Here is a 15,422-nt window from a genome sequence, read left to right as displayed (position 1 = left end):
TTAAACATTATTAAGGTTGCAAAGGTAAGCACCTCAAAAGTGAAGAAATACCAGAATTAAGATTGCCTAAATTTTTAAACAAAACAGACTAAAAAAATATATAAATCCCATCATGTGTCATCCCACGTGGATCAGCACAGTTGGAAGCTTTAGATCCACTGCGCAAACCTCTGCTACTTGAGTTAAAGGAGTAAATAATAGCAGTAATCGGTTGTAATCTTCTATGTGGACAAGCACTAGCAGGAGATGAGATTTGCCAAAGGGTTTCACAAATACCTGCCGACAGCAGAGGAATGATGGGACTCTGGAATCGTGGGTTCCAGTCCAAGGTGGGGGTGCTCTATTCAACACACTCTTGCCTCCCCCCCCCCCCCCAGCGTGACCCCTTTGCCCTCAATCAGGCCCTGTCTAGTCATGTCTCTTTTCCACCCCATCTCCTTGTTCCAGTGCTATTCTCTTCACCTAGACCAGCAGCTCTCAACCAGGGGTGTGAGGCTCCCTGGGGGGCTGCAAGCAGATTTCAGGGGGTCCACCTAGCAGAGCCAGCATTCGACTCACTGGAGTCCAGGGCAGAAAGCTGAACCCCCGCCTCCCCAGGCCCCGCCACCCAGGGGTGGAAGCTAAAGCCTGAGCAACTTAGTTTCACTGGGCCCCATTTGGTGTGGGGCCCCAGGCAATTGCCCTGCTTGCTACCCCCTAATGCCAGCCCTGGATTTTAGATTTAGAAAAACCATTGTTGTGGCAAAGGTGGGCTGTGGAGTTTTTAATAGCATGTCAGGGGTAGGGGGAGCTCAGAAAGAAAAAGCCTGACCTAGACAGCATCTGTCTCCACTCTTCAGGTTTCTTATCACAGACTCTCTCCCCTCCCAGACTCAGTCTTCTTGTCCAGCTATTTCCAGTTCCCTCAACCTCTGATCCTTGTCCCCACTTTTCTTGTCTAGACCCTCCTAGTTCCCTGTCACACCCCATTCCTCATCTGATCTCTTCCCCCTCAGCTCAAGTTTCCAGTCACTCTTATGCTCATAGTCCATGTTCCCCAGTGGCTTTGTCTCCCTCCTATGGTTCCTCATCAGTTTATGTCCTCACCCTGGCTCCTTCTCAGTCTCTTTTCCCAGTCTCTCCCTGCCACCTACCGGTCCCCTCCCCACCTAGGTCCTTGTCCCATGCCCCTACTCAGGTCTGGCTCCTGTCCCCTTTTTATTTGAATTAGGAAGCTTCCTCTTCCATGCTGCCTGGATGTCAACAGGGGGTTACTGAGGGAACAAGAGAGAGAGGCTTCCTGCTCTTAGTTCTGGTGCCCTGATCCTGACCTGGCACTGCTGCTGGAACAGCCAGGAACTGCAATTACAGGGAAAGTCTCCTCATCCCTCTGCACCACGGGCTGGAGCATGCTCACCCCCTCTGCCAAATTTCAGGCCCCTGCTCCAAATCATGGGGCACAAGGCTTCTCAGAAGGTCACTAGAATTTAACAGACAAAATCTATTTTTCCCTGGTCTCAGTCTTGAGAATGGATGAACTCTTTTGGCCAAAATTTCTCAGGCAGACAGACACCTAGTATGGAAAATTTCAGCCCAATCTTTTAAAGTTTAGCAATATTTTAAGTAACTGAAAACAGGGTCTTATAATGGGAAGTATTGGGCATTGTTAATACCAAACCTGCCTATAATACATGCACACACATATGCAAACTGTAGCAAAGCAATGACTCACCAGTCCAGCACCTCCTGCTGGTTGTCTTGGGAATTAGCTCTTCCAGCCCAGAGCATCCTCTACAGGCCAGTGTTTTGCCTGCCGCTAGCCCCCATGTCCTTCCCGGACCCTGGTGCCCTTTACCCTGGGGCTCTGCCCCAGCAGTACCTCCACACTCTGGGTCTCCCCTCCCTGGGGAACCCCCAACTCTCTAAACCCACCTTGCCTCAGTGGCTACTGCCAGTCATCATCTAGCCCCCTTTCCCTGGGGCAGGCTGCAGTCTGTAATGGCCACTCATCACTGGCAAGGGGTTAGGCCCAGCTGCCTCTGCTTATTCCCAGGCTGCCCCTCTGCAGCTCCAGTACCTTTCTGGGCCTTTACCAAGGCCTCCAGCCTGGTAAACCCCCAGGCTGCAGCTCCCTTTACCCTTTCACAGCACTGCTCCACCTGCCTCTTAGGCAGCTAGCCTTTCCCACTCCAGGACTAGAGTGAGACTCCCTCAGCTCCTGGCCCCCAGCCCTCTTATAAGGGCCAGCTGGGCTCTGATTGAACTGGCCACACCTGTGGTCAACTACTCACTCAGCTTTTCCCAGTGCTGCTTTTAACCCCTTCAGGGCCGGAGCAGGGTGACTACCCCGCTACACAAACACATACATTTCTGAGACTTGCACCATCCTGAAACAATTGGCTTGCAGCTTCTTAATGTGTGTTTTACAAATTAAGGGCATGATCTCATATGCACGTATCGGTTGGGAGACTGTATGTGCACGTTATAACAGTGCTCAGGATAGAACAGGGAAATATATAAAATGGAATCGTTTTACTGGCAATGATCGTAGCCCATCTATATAAATAGAAAATAAATGTTTTTGAAAAATAAACCAGAATGGTGAGCAAGGTTTTCTCCTGGAATTGTATTCTAGTTGTAGTAAATGTTCAACTATGTATTTAAAGAGTAGCTCTGTTTCTGTATGTGTTGGTAGAGCCTATCCTAGGCCACCATCCAGGGGAGAGACCAGTATGAATACAGTGCCACGCCTGGCCAGGCCAGGCGTGGGTCAGATGATGAAAAGGTCAGCAGGGAGAGGAAGAGATCTCCTACCTGCTTTGCTGACTAGCTCATTGGTGCGTGGGTGGGTGGGAGGAAAGAGAGAAGATTCACTCTTGCAGTGGTCCAACAACAACTAGTACTCTGGCCAGGGTGGCTGGAGCTTCATGTGGAGGTACCTTGGCTTGATATGTGCAGGGAAGGAGATGAAAACAGAGGATCAAGGGGCAAACAGGAGTCAGGGAGAGAGTGTTAAATAGAGGGAAAATGGGCTAAATGAGAGGAATGTAATTTATTTTCTGTTGTGGTAATATCACAAGTTAAATTCGCTGGGCGTGTGGCAGCATAACGCACTTGATATGAAAGTAAAAAACCTTCCTCTGATGTTCCGAGGATGGTCCTTGGCTGGCTATTGAAGAAAAGATATTAAGATATCCTCCTGCTGATATTTTTGAAACAATGTACTGTGCCTGTTACTTGATGATAGGAGAATGCTTGTGGTTTTGTTAGATCAAATTAGAATCTATTTATAAAATTGTCATGTGTATATTCGTATAAAGTCTGAAATCTGACATCGTTAGTTTCTGGATTACCGCCTCCCCTTATGCTGACTTTCATCCAGAATCATAAATTTTTTCTAAAGTGTCTGAGTCTGTCTCCTTTTTCCAAGATGAACTTTGTCCATTGCTATAGTGGGCTGAGAGCATGAAGGACACTTTGGTCTTTCTGACCCATTTTCAGATGTTTTCAGTCTTTGTTGCTTCCCTTAAAATACATTTTAATCTTTTATGTGGGGGTAGGGGGGGGGCAGTTCACACGTCTTGTTCAAGGTGTTATAAATCCTGACTATGGTGCAGAGTATGGAAATACAACTTCAGTATTCTAAGTGGGCAGTTACATAGGAACCTTTGGTCCCTGATTCAAACTGACATCAGTTTTTACTGTATGTAGTATTAAAAAACAAAAGTTATTTGAAATAGAGGAAATGAGAGAGAGAGCTGTGATTGTAATGTAGTTGTTTTAATAGCTGTGGCTCCTCCAGCACAGCAGAATAATTGCTTTACAGAATACTTGCTACCTGAGGAAAGTGTGGGCGAGGCATGGAAACGATAAAGTGAGCCTTCAATTGACCACATGCTATTAGATGCTTGTCTACTCTACCACTGAACAGCGTGGCTTTCAGCTGTATGTTCCAGTGGAACAGTGGGTCACATCTAATGTGATACTGTGTGTAATCTATAAGGTAAACAACAACTGACAATATAGTGAGGAAAAACAGAAGAGGCCATAGGAACGTCTCCACCCTCTGTACCAAAGCCAGAAGTATAAGAACACTGCTTTTATCTCTGATGTAGCCTTGCTGCTTTAAAATTTCTGTTCTGTGTCTTAGGTAGTTTGAAGCAAAGATTTCAGTTTTCATTGACCCATTCAGTTGGGGAGAAAAGCAAGTGAAACAAAGTTGAAAATGCTAGCTGCACTGACTCCAGTATCCATAATACCTTAAGTAGGAGTCTAATGTGATATGTATTGGCATATGGAACAGAAACTAAGCAGTAACTCTCCTTCACACAGTGGGAAATTCACTTATCCAGAAAAGTTCAGAGTTCTATATCTTAAAAAGAGATGGGATTTTTTTTCCGAATAACCATTGTTATACATGTTAAGAGGAGGCAATCTAATCACATTTGCAAATCTGCTAAACAGAGGATCATTCTGGGAAGCGTGCTCCATATACACTCACAGTATTGCACAATTAGCGAATAGCATGATTTCAGGAAGGAAGGTGGATTTTCTCCAGGTGAGACACAGGAAATACTAACAAATATTCTATGAATGCTGATCAGGTGTTGCCTGTCTAAATTTTGTAAGTGAAAGGGAGAACATTGCTTAATCAGTATGGTCCTGTTGATTTATGTATTTATATGTAGCTTCTGTCGATAGCCATAGTGCTAGCCACAGCATAACTACTCCAGGCTTGCGAGTTATATCTGGGTTCTATTCCCAAGGAAACTGAGGAACACGCTTCCTTTGTAACTACTGTGCCTCAGCTTCCTTGTTTTTTAAAATGGAGAGTCGATCCCTCTAATTCACAGACGTGCTGTGAGACCTCCAGAAACAGTTACATACTTTTAGTTCCTTGGGAGAAAGACACTGTAAAAAAGTCAAAATACTTATGTTTATAGTATAATATATACTTGGATTCCTATGTTATCTCTACACTGTTAATAGGTTGCTTTTAAACCGCAGAAGTATAGTTTCTAATGTTTTATGTTACCATACAGATTAGATGCTTGTATCTAAATCGCTTGTTAAAAGTCAGAGGAAAGACATATGAGGGTTGCTACGCAGCTGCCATTTTACAAAGTCAAGGTTTAGGACTAGAAACAAAGCATGGAAATGTGATATCTTTTTAAATTAATTTCCTTTTACAAGAGCAGTTTAAAATATTTTTGTCAGGTTTAATAATAATGAGCTCATTTAGGGCTGAGATGAGTGATAATTATGAATGGATCATGAGTCATCAGGCCATGATGTTGCCTGGATTGCAGATTTTATTTATTACAAATGAAATTGTTCACCACCGAGGATATTTTGTGCATGCTAATTATATGGAGTTCTGCTGGGTAGTTTTTTCTTTTAAGCTGATCTTACCCTCAAGGCACTTCACATTTCTGTCCTTCCCTTCTACTTTGCTCTTATGTCACACCAGTACTTTTACTCCCTCAGTGGTGCATGCCTCACATGTTTGTTTGCTTACTTTTTGCATGCAAATGTTGCCATATCTTCTTCTGTGCTGCCTCTCATCGATGGACCCGTTTCCTGAGATGAAGGAATTCCTGATCCCTTTGCCAGATTCAGTTCTGCCACAGTGCATAGAGGAACTCAATCTCTCAGTAATGGCTTGTGGGATGGATGGAGGGGGGAGAGAATGTTGGCATTTGCTTTATAAGTTTAATGGGTTGCGGGAATTATAAAATTGTATATTAAAAATTGTATCCGTCTCCCCTGACACTTCGTATCTCACTTTTCTTCTTAGACTCTTATTCATGAAAGCACTTACGCGCCTTCTTCACTTTAAACGCATGAACAGTCCCTTTGTGTTCAGCTGGACTACTCCATGGGCTTAAAGTTACGTGTGTGCTTAAGTACTTTGTTGGATTTAGGCCTTAGACTAAATTCAGCTGAGAAGGGACAACATCTTCTCATGTGTTTGAGAAACACCTAGGACAATGGATATTATCATAGTATAAATATTAAACTGTGCACCATTTATTCTGTTGTGGTATTAATGTAGGTACTGATTCTGACTCTGATCCTGGGTGCACGCATGACTATATGAATGTCATCAGTCCCGTTGACCAAATTTTGCACATGCTTAAGTTTTGCAGGATGGGCCCTCTGAGAGATGCTGAGCAGCTACTGCTGCTTTTAACACTGGCAGGCCTGATCCTGCTGTTGTTGATGTAGCAATGTGGGTTAGTACCTAGGACTGGGGTGCTTAATAATAATACTTATTACAGGAAAGCACCCGTTGACTTCAATAGTGCAGATCTGAGCTCTTTCAATTGATGCTGTAGGTACTCAGTTCTTCTCAGGATCCACCTCTGTACAGAGTAACAGATATTCATCAGGGCACAGCAGATTTGAAAGTGAACAACTTATGTTCAGGATTCTGGCTTCAAAGATACATATTTTAAAATGTATATGAAGCCTATACATCTATTTCCTAAACTTAATGTTTCAAAGCCTATAGATTGTGGTCTCAGATGAAATGAGACATGGTGATCGTGGGAAGGCTAAAGTAGCGCCCATCTTTAAAAAATGGAAGAAGGAGGATCCTGGGAACTACAGGCCAGTCAGCCTCACTTCAGTCCCTGGAAAAATCATGGAGCAGGTCCTCAAGGAATCAATTCTGAAGCACTTAGAGGAGAGGAAAGTGATCAGGAACAGTCAGCATGGATTCACCAAGGGCAAGTCATGCCTGACTAATCTAATTGCCTTCTATGATGAGATAACTGGCTCTGTGGATGAGGGGAAAGCAGTGGACATGTTGTTCCTTGACTTTAGCAAAGCTTTTGACACGGTCTCCCACAGTATTCTTGCCAGCAAGTTAAAGAAGTATGGGCTGGATGAATGGACTATAAGGTGGATAGAAAGTTGGCTAGATTGTCGGGCTCAACGGGTAGTGATCAATGGCTCCATGTCTAGATGGCAGCCAGTATCAAGTGGAGTGCCCCAAGGGTCGGTCCTGGGGCCACTTTGGTTCAGTATCTTCATTAATGATCTGGAGGATGGAGTGGATTGCACCCTCAGCAAGTTTGCAGATGACACTAAATTGGGAGGAGTGGTAGATATGCTGGAGGGTAGGGATAGGATACAGAGGGACCTAGACAAAATTAGAGGATTGGGTCAAAAGAAATCTGATGAGGTTCAGCAAGGACAAGTGCAGAGGCCTGCACTTAGGAAGGAAGAATCCCATGCACCACTACAGACTAGGGACCGAATGGCTAGGCAGCAGTTCTGCAGAAAAGGACCTAGGGGTTACAGTGGACGAGAAGCTGGATATGAGTCAACAGTGTGCCCTTGTTGCCAAGAAGGCCAATGGCATTTTGGGATGTAGAAGTAGGGGCATTGCCAGCAGATCGAGGGACGTGATCATTCCCCTCTATTCGACAGTGGTGAGGCCTCATCTGGAGTACTGGGTCCAGTTTTGGGCCCCACACTACAAGAAGGATGTGAAAAAATTGGAAAGAGTCCAGCGGAGGGCAACAAAAATGATTAGGGGACTGGAACACATGACTTATGAGGAGAGGCTGAGGGAACTGGGATTGTTTAGTCTGCGGATGAGAAGAATGAGGGGGGATTTGATCGCTGCTTTCAACTACCTGAAAGGGGGTTCCAAAGAAGATGGCTCTAGACTGTTCTCAGTGGTAGCAGATGACAGAACAAGGAGTAATGGTCTCAAGTTGCAGTGGGGGAGGTTTAGGTTGGATATTAGGACAAACTTTTTCACTAGGAGGGTGGTGAAACACTGGAATGCATTACCTAGGGAGGTGGTGGAATCTCCTTCCTTAGAAGTTTTTAAGATCAGGTTTGACAAAGCCCTGGCTGGGATGATGTAGTTGGGGATTGGTTCTGCTTTGAGCAGAGGGTTGGTCTAGATGACCTCCTGAGGTCCCTTCCAACCCTGATATTCTATGATTTAAACCATGCAACGTATTTCAACACAAATTTACACAGACTAAAATAACAATCACTATGGTAGTTGGAGCAGATACCTCTGTTTCAAGATGCAAAAGCTTCTGCTGAAGTCAGATGACAGACTTGTCCATTGTTCAAGAAAAGAAAGATCACTGTGGGATAGAATTAATTTGCAGCATCTTGTTTACCATTTTAAGTTTTGTCAGGAATTTCCCCCCATGCAGTCTGATATGTCTAGTGAAAGATTTTCAGTGAGAGGAATATAATATATTAAGAAAATGTTATTGATCACAGTATGCTGTTACTGGAAGATGTCTTTTTCTAAATGGAACACAAGGGACTTTCTGTTGTATGACAGGAAAATATATTGTAACATGCAAACAGGATCCTTGTAAAGGTCAGAGTATTTTACCACTAAATTTTTCTCTAACAGTGTTAAGTTTCTTCACAGCAAGATCAAGATTTTCAGTACGGAGGGGGAAACCTTACAAATAAAGCATCACATTCATAAAGGAAGGCAGTAAGAATTATGTCCACCATCACCAGAGATCAGAAATTACAAAGTAATAGACATTACTGTAAATCACATTGTTGTGGACATGCACTATTGTGAAAAAGTGGGGCTGGATTAGAACCAGTTTATACATACTGTGACAAAGTTCCTCCTCTGCCTTGGTGGGTTCTGCACTTTCTGGTGGATTTGCTCACTTCAGAGGTTTACGGCAGTCCTCAGTTTGGCTCCTTTTGTTAGTGGCACAGACCTGCCATTCACTCGGCTAACCTCTTCACTGGCCAGCATGGGGAAAAGGAGAACAATCCCCGCAGTCCCTGCTGGCCCACCTGATGGGTTGGGGGACAGGCCAGAGACCTTCCCCTCTGGTGGGACCCACAGTCCAGATCAATTCCTCTTATATCAAATCGGGAGTTGAAGGGATGGCCTGCCCTCTATTCTGGATTCCAGCCTAGGGCCCTGTGGATTGCAGCTGTCTATAGTGTCTCCTGTAACAGCTGTGTGACAGCTACAACTCCCTGGGCTACTTCCCCATGGCCTCCTCCCAACACCTTCTTTGTCCTCACCGCTGGACCTTCCTCCTGATGTCTGATACTGCTTGTACTTTTCAGTCCTCCAGCAGTATACCTACTCACTCTCAGCTTCTTGTGCGTCTCTTGCTCCCAGCTCTTCGCACATACCTCACTAACTGAAGTGAAATCCTTTTTAAAACCAGGTGCCCTGATTAGCCTGCCTGTCCTAATTGATTCTGGTAGCTTCTTAATTGGCTCCAGGTGTCCTAATTAGCCTGCCTTAATTGGTTCCAGCAACTTCCTGATTGTTCTGGAACAGCCCATTATCTTACTCAGGGAAAAAGAATCTGCTTAATCTGGAGCTAATATATCTACCTTCTATCACTCTCCTGTAGCCCTCTGGCCTGACCCTGTCACAATACTCTCTAGTGGTGTGTATATTAATACACATGCACAACATTTTGTATCCATAATAAAACATTATAGTCCTCTTAAAGAAAAACAATTCTAAACCAAGACGTTTTATTAGGCTCCTAGTATAAAAAAGTTAAGGAGAAAATCTTCATTGCACACAGAAGGTTTGCTGAGCAAATGTGCATTAGCAGTTTACAAAAAATGGGGTAGCAAGCTATCTCAGTCTGTAGCAGGGTGCCCAGTTCATGCAACTTTAAAAAAAAGAAGTCTTAAATGTATTTAAATTTAAAGAGGACTTCCACAGCATAACCAACAACACTGAGTATCTTTTATATATATATATATATATATATATATATATATATATACACATATAATCTCCAATGTGCAATATGAATATAAATTATGACTGGTCTCAAAATAGAACTTCAAGAATAGACACGTCATAAATAGGATGCCCAATAAAGTTATTTCAACATATTCCTAACCAAACTCTCCAAAACATGTAATGCAAAATATAACTCTTCACCAAATATATTATTTCATTACCATGAATAATATCTATGTGGTATATACACAAAAAAACACACGCCGATTTCAAATGAGCCATTGCTGGTCTGCACAGTAAACCAAATAAAATAATGTTCTCAATATTTATTTTCTTTTGTCCAGCTCCACTTTCAACATGTCTCTAGTGCCTTCCTCAGTCTTTGATGCAATCAATCTCCACTTCAGTGGATTTGAAAATATAAGCTTGACCAAGAAAATTCATTTGTGGTACTGCAGCTGGTTACTAAACCACTGGCAGTTCCTATATCCCAGAATGATTCTTCACTTCAGCAGCCCCTTTCTTCACAAACAAAGCACGGTAGCATCTCTCCAGAAATGTCAATTTTCTTCTCCTGAAATTTTCAGTACCGTATTTGGTTTCTACTTTGTCGACTTTAAGCAAATTGTTCCTGTGTCTCTCAGATATCCAAAGTCACAAGAATGGTTCTAGGTTATGTGAGAGCTTGAGTTTTCCCAACCCCACCCCGCTCCCAAACTTCTTCGCCACACACTGAAGCCTTTGTGCAGTAAAAGAGAGCTTGGGTTCTCAAGCAGGGAGTCAACATAAAGAATCTAAATTTTCAGATACCCTTTTTCCCAGTGAGTTTAAAAATTTTCAAGCTATAGATTTTCTCTCATTTACTGCACTGAGTCTGTTACAATCTACTGCAGCAATAAACATGACCTCAAGTGTAAGAGAACTGGGGATTCTCTACAAGAACTCTCTCCATTGACCTCCAAGAGTATATCCATCTCCTCATCAACCACTCAAGTCTTTTCATTAATTAAATCCATACTTGTTGATCATGGCAGTTTCAGTACAAATTCTGAAAGCATTTAATAAAGATTAATTTACCCTCACACCACCTTTCTGAAGTACTTGTGTGGAAAGCAGGGATTCTACTGAAACTACGAGGGAATTTTAGGTAGGTGGAATAGGGTTACTTGAACTGGAATTTCCCCATTACACAGGGTAGGGATTTTAACCCTGCAGAAAGTGCTATGTGATCTTTACCATGACCGCAGTTGGTTAGAATATCAGGTGTACAAGTCAACCAACAGACATTGCTGCAAAGGATCATCATCACTCGGTTGGAATACAAGTTCATTCCTGTCGCAGAAGGAAGAAAGCTACTAGCTGAATGGTCAGCATCACATCTTATAAGGTGATCTTTGGTGTGTGCCAATACAGGTAAAAGACCAGACTACACTGGGCTTTTGAAACCTAATAGGATCTTAGCTTGAGGTGACATGGCTGCAGGATCAGATGAGCAAGTCCCACAGCCCATGCTGCAGGAGTTAATTTTCACAAGTTAAATCAGCTTCTACTGCAGCCGGGCTCCCCACCATTGAAAAAAAAATTGCTCATCTGCTTATTCTCCATGGAAGAATTATTTTGTAGCCCTCCCTCCATACCTACAGACAGAGACACAGAAATGAAAAATAAGTGCTCTATTGTGCAGGCGCAATTCTACAAAATAAGTGTAGCATTTGGGTAGGAGATGGCTGGTATTGTGTCCCCCTCAGACTGGGTAGAGTTTCATCCCATGCTGTAGAGCAGTTTTTGACATAAACACAAGCTGTGCAAAGTTTCCTATAATCCTTTTGTGACCATCACTACAGTACTGTTTAAAATACTATTTGAATCGGCTAAATTGGGCTAGCATTGTGGATGAATTTGGTGTATAGTTAGACATGACTGCAAAAGAGATGAATTATTGAAGTATAAATCCTCTTAGTTTCCATGTTTCTATGTTCATGGAATGAGAGGTTGAGGAAAGATGAGGGAGAGAAGAAAGCCAGTGGTAGAACAGATTGTGCTGTGTAAATGATAGCAAAGTTTTTTTGTTTTGTTTATTTGAATTGGAGTTTGGTAGATGATGTAAATATATCTATATTTTACACTTCATTTTGCACTGAATGTAAAAATGTAGTTTTAAGCAGAAAGTTAGACAACTTGCAAACTCATTTTTGTAATTCTCTGAAAGAGGTTTCTGTATAGTGATAAGAACCTTTAATTGTATCTCTTCTTCGTGATACATGAGCAAAAACAATTATACTGAGTGTCTCTTATTTTATTAAGGAAGGATACAGTCCTTTAAGTATGCAAAAGGATTTCTAATATTTCACTGGTTACAGGAATTAAAAACTGCCTTCTTCACAGACTAGATAAACTGAGAAATGCAGACCCCCTCATCTTTGTCTGCTCTAAAGTTATAGTAAGAGGATTTTAGTAAGATTAGAATCTTCCACTGCCTACTTAAAAGTCTACTCAGAACTGCTTTACATCTCTATGAAGGGAGAATCTACACTAGCTAGATTTGAATAATGGAATTGCCATTAATATCTAGCATAAAAGGATGATTGGTTGTATATTTGATTTATGGGAAGCTGAAATTGACAAAGTGTACTGTATGTGTGAGGGTATATTTATGCTAGTAACCCTTGAAAACCAATCCAATCTTGTTATGTTCACTAAACATTTAAATGGCTAAAATAACAATTTATGGTATAGTAAATCTAATTACTGTAATTCTGATAGTTTTGATAATGGCTTTGGGTTAGTAAAAACCTGTGCAAACGTTCCACATTCAGAGCAAGTCTGACAAGTCACCATTTACTTACTGGCAGTTACAGGATTATCAGCTTTGAACCAAAGGAAATAATTTCAAATGTACTAGGAGTTTAAGGTATGTTGTTTCTTCATCAATTGCTAATACAAGAATTGTGTTTTCCAATTTAGGTGCAAATGGGCTTCCAAAATCTTTACTGTGAACTGAGATTTTGTTGTCAGGGTTTTTTTCTATTTTTTCTATTATTTTTGTTTGTTATTTTACCCCTGTTTTGCTAATAACCATCAGATTGCACATGCGTGCAGCTGTTTCTTGATTTTGCTTTGCCTGCAATACCTAATTCTTCGATATGTATTGTCTGGCTGCTTTGCAAACAAGGTGTCCTTAAGATATTCAGCTATGCATTCATTTTTGAAATGTTCTGGAAATTATTTGATTTTAGGAGAATATCTTGTTGATTCAAATCAGACAAATTCCTTAAGGGTGTGTAATGTGTTTTGTGGGTTGATAAGTCTAGTGTATGTACTGCACTCATCATACTTTGATATGTATCTATCTAGAACATACAGTAGCTCAGTAAAATGCATTTGGCTTAAATATAGGATATTAGGTTGGGCTTCCTGCTAAATAACTTCATGTTATGAGGCATTTGTCACAACTTGCCCACATAGTTCAAATGGAGTAGTTTGCAGAGTTGGTGCAGTGGGCTCTCTTGTAGGGGCGGGTTGGTGTTGTTATCCAATTACATTAGTAGTAGTTCATGCTGCTTGGTGCATTTCGAGGGCACAAACCAAAACTATTTCTCAGAAATATATTTTATGAGCTTGGGATAAATCCTCTTTGGCAGGGACAGTTTAACGATATCCCTCCAGAGTCCCCCCTTTCAACCCAAGCTGTGCATTTTCAGCCATTTATTTCTCTCAGCCTACTTGTGGAAGTCTTAGTCACCAAACCTTTCAAATTAAAGTATTTCTCATCCAATCTTAACTCACTACATAACTTTTTCATTATTATTTTGAAAGAATATGTTTAATATTAAGAAAATGCAGATGAATAACTCACTCAATATACTTTGTAGGCTTGAACCAACATGATCCATGCATCCAAATTATGGCAGCTTTATCTAGTGTGAATGAGATGCTACTTATGTTTGCAGGTAAAAAATCAACAACTATTAATTTGGCAGAATTATTTATTTCTTACTGATGATTTTTGTAGTGTATCTAATCAGAGTGCTCATGAATAGAAATGACACAATTTAAATATAGAGGCACTGCTGTACATTGTATGATCTTGTTTTCTCAAACTGTTCCATAATGCAGTGAATAAATTTATCTCTTCTGAAAAGACTTTTGCAGAAATCATACACGGAGTGTTCACCTCTATTATTTAATATGACTGTTTTATAACTCTCATAAATCGGTGATTTTTCAGGTGCCAGTAGCAGAGGGAGAAAGGAGTTCATTCTGAGGAGAAAAAGAAGAAAGGCAAAATCATATGGAAGCTAAAAGTGCAGCTAACTGCACGAGAAGCACTTCAATGAAAATGAGCACTAGAAAATAGTTAAATAGATTTGGCTGAGATCATTCCCACCTCCCTTGCACAGCAATCCCTAGGTAAACTTACAGAGGGCACTCTCCCAGTGTATATCTTTCCATTCCCTTGTGGAAAGGAGGTGGTGGTGGGTCAGCAACACCTGGTCTCCTTAGGGTATGTCTACACGGCAATTAAACTAAAGGTCCCAGAGCTTGGGCTTCAGCCTGAGCCCAAACATCTACATCACAATTAATCAGCCCCTTAGCCCAGCCTGAGACAGCTGATACGGGCCAGCTACAGGTGTTTAATTGCAATGTAGACGTACCCTTAGAGGCCCCTCCTAGGGGCTTCACAGGGGGAGAGATGTATTCTAGGCAGGCTGGTGGAGGAGTGGGCAGGCAGTGAGGTGAGGACACCATTGATCTGTCATCCCCAGCCCTATGGAGAATCTCTGGAAAAGGGTGGGATGGGTGAGAAAGGCTTGGGTTTATGTCACTGCCAAATGGCGTAAGACAGAATCCAGTCAATGGAAGATCTGGCCCGCAGTGTGTAAGTGCCTCCATTCCCCTGTAGACATCACACTACTGACCAAATAGAGGCCTACATATGGCTCTCAGCCTAACCTTGGCAGTGGTGCGTTGAGATGTTGAGAATCCTGGGGACAGAGACTTCCGTATGGAAAAGAAAGTGAGTCAGGAAGCTCAGTGAAAAGAAAAGGAGTACTTGTGGCACCTTAGAGACTAACCAATTTATTTGAGCATGAGCTTTCGTGAGCTACAGCTCACTTCATCAGATGTGTACCGTGGAAACTGCAGCAGACTTTATATACACACAGAGAATATGAAACAATACCTCCTCCCACCCCACTGTCCTGCTGGTAATAGCTTATCTAAAGTGATCAACAGGTGGGCCATTTCCAGCACAAATCCAGGTTTTCTCACCCTCCACCCCCCCACACAAATTCACTCTCCTGCTGGTGCTAGCCAGCTCAGTGTTACAGATAGAATTGATTGAAATGTTTCAGTGAAATTACTCATCCAAACTTCACATTTAGACTCTTAAAAAAAAATCGAGGAAACTTTTTTTATTAAATTTCTTTCATGTTTTTTGCCAAGCTTTAGCTTCAGCATTAACATTGGAGATCTTTATTTGTCTTTGGCAATTGATGACTTAAGCAGAATGGAAGATGAAGGTAATCTTAGACCCGCCATGAAGAACCAGAAACCAATGCGTTAAGGTGCACCCTAGTCTTGTTAGTGCATGAAAGATACACGCATTATGTATCTTAGCAATTCACATTATCTTCCCTTTCTAAGCACTTTGATGTGCAGTTATGCACCCTGTGTTAGACCAGCTCCCGGTAACCAGAATCTCTCTCCCCCTAAC

The 15,422-nt window shown here is 42.0% G+C and overlaps 1 protein-coding gene across 11 annotated transcripts in view; it reads left to right on the top strand.

Moving 5' to 3' along the window:
• KLHL29 (kelch like family member 29) overlaps positions 1-15,422 on the top strand; it is a 598,483-nt gene that overhangs the window by 86,544 nt on the left and 496,517 nt on the right. The gene's annotated exons all lie outside the window — the stretch shown is intronic.

Source organism: Caretta caretta, chromosome 3, assembly GCF_965140235.1.
Source record: "Caretta caretta isolate rCarCar2 chromosome 3, rCarCar1.hap1, whole genome shotgun sequence".
Lineage (NCBI taxonomy): Eukaryota > Metazoa > Chordata > Testudines > Cheloniidae > Caretta > Caretta caretta.
The sequence above is the reverse complement of the archived record's forward strand: the minus strand, read 5'-3'. Positions and strand labels throughout refer to the sequence as shown.